Source organism: Calliopsis andreniformis, unplaced genomic scaffold (genome assembly GCF_051401765.1).
Source record: "Calliopsis andreniformis isolate RMS-2024a unplaced genomic scaffold, iyCalAndr_principal scaffold0132, whole genome shotgun sequence".
Lineage (NCBI taxonomy): Eukaryota > Metazoa > Arthropoda > Insecta > Hymenoptera > Andrenidae > Calliopsis > Calliopsis andreniformis.
The window spans coordinates 862,592-869,413 of record NW_027480541.1 but is presented as its reverse complement, the minus strand read 5'-3'; positions in this window follow the sequence as shown (position 1 = coordinate 869,413).

Genomic DNA, 6,822 nt, shown 5'->3' with positions numbered 1-6,822 from the left:
TGTTAGTACGATTATTATGACCACCATTCAGATTATTACGGCTATTGTGATTTTTATTGCTATTATGGCTATTATAATGATTATTACGATTATTTCCAAGCTCATTATTTTTATTATTACGACTATTATGATTATTATGGCTATTATGACTATTATGGTTGTTATGGCTAGTATAATGTATATTATGATTATTTCCGAACCCATTATGGTTATTATTATGTTTATTATGATTATTACGGATCTTGATATAATTATCATGAATATTATGATCATCATTAAGATTATTACGGTTACTATGATTATTGTGATTATTGCTAAGCTTATTAACATTACAATTACGATTATTATGATTATTGTAGTTATTATGATGATCACTATGATCATTATGGTTGTTAGTATGATTATTAGGATCAACATTCAAATTATTATGGCTATTATGATTTTTATGGTTATTATTGCTATTATAATGATAAATATTATTATTTCCAAGTTTATTACGGTTATTATTATGACTATTATGATTATTATAGTTATTATGATTATTATGGCTACTATGGCTAGTATAACGGTTATTATGATTATTTCAAAGCTTATTATGTTTATTATTATGGTTACTATGACTATTATGGATCTTGGTATAATTATGATGAATATAATGATCATCATTAAGATCATTATGGTTATTGCGATTATTATGACTATTATGATTACTCTAGTTATTATGATTATTATGGTTATTATGGCTAGTATAAAGGTTATTATGATTATTTCAAAGCTTATTATGCTTATTATTATGATTACTCTGATTATTATATGTCTAGGTATAATTATGATGAATATTATGGTCATCATTAACATCATTATGGTTATTACTTTAATAATAATGATTATTAAGATTATTTCCATGACTATTCTGTTTATTATGATGATTACTATGATCATTACGGTTGTTAGTATGATTATTATGATCACCATTCTGATTATTATGGCTATTGTGATTTTCATGGCTATTATGACTCTTATAATGATTATTACGATTATTTCCAAGTTCATTATTGTTATTATTACGACTATTATGGTTATTATGGCTACTATGACTATTATGGTTGTTATGGCAAGTATAATGTATATTATAATTATTTCCGAACACATTAGAGTTATTATTATGATTATTATGATTATTACGGATCTTGGTATAATTATCATGGATATTATGATCATCATTAAGATTATTATGGTTACTATGATTATTGTGATTATTGCTATGCTTATTAACATTACAATTACGATTATTATGATTATTGTAGTTATTATGATGATCACTATTATTATTATGGTTGTTAGTATGATTATTAGGATGAGCATTCAGATTATTATGGCTATTATGATTTATATGGTTATTATTGCTATTATAATGATAAATATGATTATTTCCAAGTTTATTATGGTTATTATTATGACTAGTATGATTATTATAGTTATTATGATTATTATGGCTAGTATAATGCTTATTATGATTATTTCCAAGCTTGTTATGGTTATTACTATAATTATTATGATTATTATGGTTATTATGATTATTATGGTTGCTATGGCTAGTATAACGGTTATTATGATTATTTCAAAGCTTATTATGTTTATTATTATGATTACTGTGATTATTATATGTCTAGGTATAATCATGATGAATATTATGGTCATCATTAAGATCATTATGGTTATTACGTTAATAATAATGATTATTAAGATTATTTCCATGACTATTCTGTTTATTATGATGATTACTATGATCATTATGGTTGTTAGTATGATTATTATGATCACCATTCCGATTATTATGGCTATTGTGATTTTTATGGCTATTATGACTATTATAATGATTATCACGATTATTTCCAAGTTCATTATTGTTATTATTAAGACTATTATGATTATTATGGCTATTATGACTATTATGGTTGTTATGGCAAGTATAATGTATATTATGATTATTTCCGAACACATTAGGGTTATTATTATGATCATTATGATTATTACGGGTCTTGGTATAATTATCATGGATATTATGATCATCATTAAGATTATTATGGTTACTATGATTATTGTGATTATTGCTATGCTTATTAACATTACAATTACGATTATTATGATTATTGTTGTTATTATGATGATCACTATGATTACTATTGTTGTTAGTATGATTATTAGGATCAACATTCTGATTATTATGGCTATTATGGTTTTTATGATTATTATTGCTGTTATAATGATTAATATGATTATTTCCAAGTTTATTACGGTTATTATTATCATTATTATGATTATTATAGGTATTATGATTATTATGGTTACTATGGCTAGTATAACGGTTATTATGATTATTTCAAAGCTTATTATGTTTATTATTATGGTTACTATGATTATTATGGATCCTGGTATAATTATGAGGAGTATTATGATCATCATTTAGATCATTATGGTTATTAAGATGATTATGGTTATTACGTTAATAATAATGGTTATTAAGATTATTTCCATGAATATTCAGTTTATTATGATGATTACTATGATCATTATGATAGTTAGTATTATTATTATGGTCACCATTCTGATTATTATGGCTATTGTGATTTTTATGGCTATTATGGCTATTGTAATGATTATTACGAGTATTTCCAAGTTCATTACTGTTATTATTACGACTATTATGATTATTATGGCTATTATGACTATTATGGTTGTTATGGCTAGTATAATGTATATGATGATTATTTCCGAACCCATTATGGTTATTATTATGATTATTATGATTATTACGGATCTTGACATAATTATCATGAATATTATGATCATCATTAAGATTATTACGGTTACTATGATTATTGTGATTATTGCTAAGCTTATTAACATTACAATTACGATTATTATGATTATTGTAGTTATTATGATGATCACTATGATCATTATGGTTGTTAGTATGATTATTACGATCACCATTCTGATTATTATGGCTATTGTGATTTTTATGGCTATTATGACTCTTATAATGATTATTACGATTATTTACAAGTTCACTATTGTTATTATTACGACTATTATGATTATTATGGCTATTATGACTATTATGGTTGATATGGCTAGTATAGTGGATATTATGATTATTTCCGAACCCATTATGGTAATTATTATGATTATTATGATTATTACGGATATTGGTATAATTATCATGGATATTATGATCATCATTAAGATTATTATGGTTACTATGATTATTGTGATTATTGCTATGCTTATTAACATTACAATTACGATTATTATGATTATTGTAGTTATTATGATGATCACTATGATTATTATGGCTGTTAGTATGATTATTATGATCACTATTCTGATTATTATGGCTATTGTGATTTTTATGGCTATTATGACTATTATAATGATTATTACGACTATTTCCAAGTTCATTATTGTTATTATTACGACTATTATGGTTATTATGGCTATTATGACTATTATGGTTGTTATGGCAAGTATAATGTATATTATGATTATTTCCGAACACATTAGGGTTATTATTATGATTATTATGATTATTGCAGATCTTGGTATAATTATCATGGATATTATGATCATCATTAAGGTTATTATGGTTACTATGGTTATTGTGATCATTGCTATGCTTATTAACATTACAATTACGATTATTATGATTATTGTGGTTATTATGATGATCACTATGATTATTATTGATGTTAGTATGATTATTATGATCAACATTCAGATTATTATGGCTATTATGATTTTTATGGTTATTATAGCTATTATAATGATAAATATGATTATTTCCAAGTTTATTATGGGTATTATTATGACTATTATGGTTATTCTAGTTATTATGATTATTATGGTTATTATGGCTAGTATAAAGGTTATTATGATTATTTCAAAGCTTATTATGTTTATTATTATTATTACTCTGATTATTATATGTCTAGGTATAATTATGATGAATATTATGGTCATCATTAAGATCATTATGGTTATTATGATGATTATGGTTATTACGTTAATAATAATGATTATTAAGATTATTTCCATGACTATTCTGTTTATTATGATGATTACTATGATCATTACGGTTGTTAGTATGATTATTATGATCACTATTCTGATTATTATGGCTATTGTGATTTTTATGGCTATTATGACTATTATAATGATTATTACGACTATTTCCAAGTTCATTATTGTTATTATTACGACTATTATGGTTATTATGTCTATTATGACTATTATGGTTGTTATGGCAAGTATAATGTATATTATGATTATTTCCGAACACATTAGGGTTATTATTATGATTATTATGATTATTGCAGATCTTGGTATAATTATCATGGATATTATGATCATCATTAAGATTATTATGGTTACTATGGTTATTGTGATTATTGCTATGCTTATTAACATTACAATTACGATTATTATGATTATTGTGGTTATTATGATGATCACTATGATTATTATTGATGTTAGTATGATTATTATGATCAACATTCAGATTATTATGGCTATTATGATTTTTATGGTTATTATTGCTATTATAATGATAAATATGATTATTCCCAAGTTTATTATGGTTATTATTATGACTGTTATGATTATTATAGCTATTATGATTATTATGATTATTATGGCTAGTATAATGCTTATTATGATTATTTCCAAGCTTATTATGGTTATTACTATAATTATTATGATTATTATTGTTATTATGATTATTATGGTTACTATGGCTAGTATAACGGTTATTATGATTATTTCAAAGCTTATTATGTTTATTATTATGGTTACTATGCTTATTGTGGATCTTGGTATAATTATGATGAATATCATGATCATCATTAAGACCATTATGGTTATTGCGATTATTATGACTATTATGATTATTCCAGTTATTATGATTATTATGGTTATTATGGCTAGTATAAAGGTTATTATGATTATTTCAAAGCTTATTATGTTTATTATTATGATTACTCTGATTATTATATGTCTAGGTATAATTATGATGAATATTATGGTCATCATTAAGATCATTATGGTTATTACGATGATTATGGTCATTACGTTAATAATAATGGTTATTAAGATTATTTCCATGACTATTCAGTTTATTATGATGATTACCATGATCATTATGATAGTTAGTACTATTATTATGGTCACCATTCTGATTATTATGGCTATTGTGATTTTTATGGCTATTATGGCTATTGTAATGATTATTACGATTATTTCCAAGTTCATTACTGTTATTATTACGACTATTATGATTATTATGGCTATTATGACTATTATGGTTGTTATGGCTAGTATAATGTATATGATGATTATTTCCGAACCCATTATGGTTATTATTATGATTATTATGATTATTACGGATCTTGACATAATTATCATGAATATTATGATCATCATTAAGATTATTACGGTTACTATGATTATTGTGATTATTGCTAAGCTTATTAACATTACAATTACGATTATTATGATTATTGTAGTTATTATGATGATCACTATGATCATTATGGTTGTTAGTATGATTATTATGATCACCATTCTGATTATTATGGCTATTTTGATTTTTATAGCTATTATGACTCTTATAATGATTATTACGATTATTTCCAAGTTCACTATTGTTATTATTACGACTATTATGATTATTATGGCTATTGTGACTATTATGGTTGATATGGCTAGTATAGTGGATATTATGATTATTTCCGAACCCATTATGGTAATTATTATGATTATTATGATTATTACGGATATTGGTATAATTATCATGGATATTATGATCATCATTAAGATTATTATGGTTACTATGATTATTGTGATTATTGCTATGCTTATTAACATTACAATTACGATTATTATGATTATTGTAGTTATTATGATGATCACTATGATTATTATGGCTGTTAGTATGATTATTATGATCAACATTCAGATTATTATGGCTATTATGATTTTTATGGTTATTATTGCTATTATAATGATAAATATGATTATTCCCTAGTTTATTATGGTTATTATTATGACTGTTATGATTATTATAGTTATTATGATTATTATGATTATTATGGCTAGTATAATGCTTATTATGATTATTTCCAAGCTTATTATGGTTATTACTATAATTATTATGATTATTATTGTTATTATGATTATTATGGTTACTATGGCTAGTATAACGGTTATTATGATTATTTCAAAGCTTATTATGTCTATTATTATGGTTACTATGATTATTATGGATCTTGGTATAATTATGATGAATATTATGGGCATCATTAAGATCATTATGGTTATTACGATAGCCATAATGATTATTAAGATTATTTCCATGACTATTCTGTTTATTATGATGATTACTATGATCAGTATGATTGTTAGTACGATTATTATGACCACCATTCAGATTATTACGGCTATTGTGATTTTTATTGCTATTATGGCTATTATAATGATTATTACGATTATTTCCAAGCTCATTATTGTTATTATTACGACTATTATGATTATTATGGCTATTATGACTATTATGGTTGTTATGGCTAGTATAATGTATATTATGATTATTTCCGAACCCATTATGGTTATTATTATGTTTATTATGATTATTACGGATCTTGATATAATTATCATGAATATTATGATCATCATTAAGATTATTACGGTTACTATGATTATTGTGATTATTGCTAAGCTTATTAACATTACAATTACGATTATTATGATTATTGTAGTTATTAT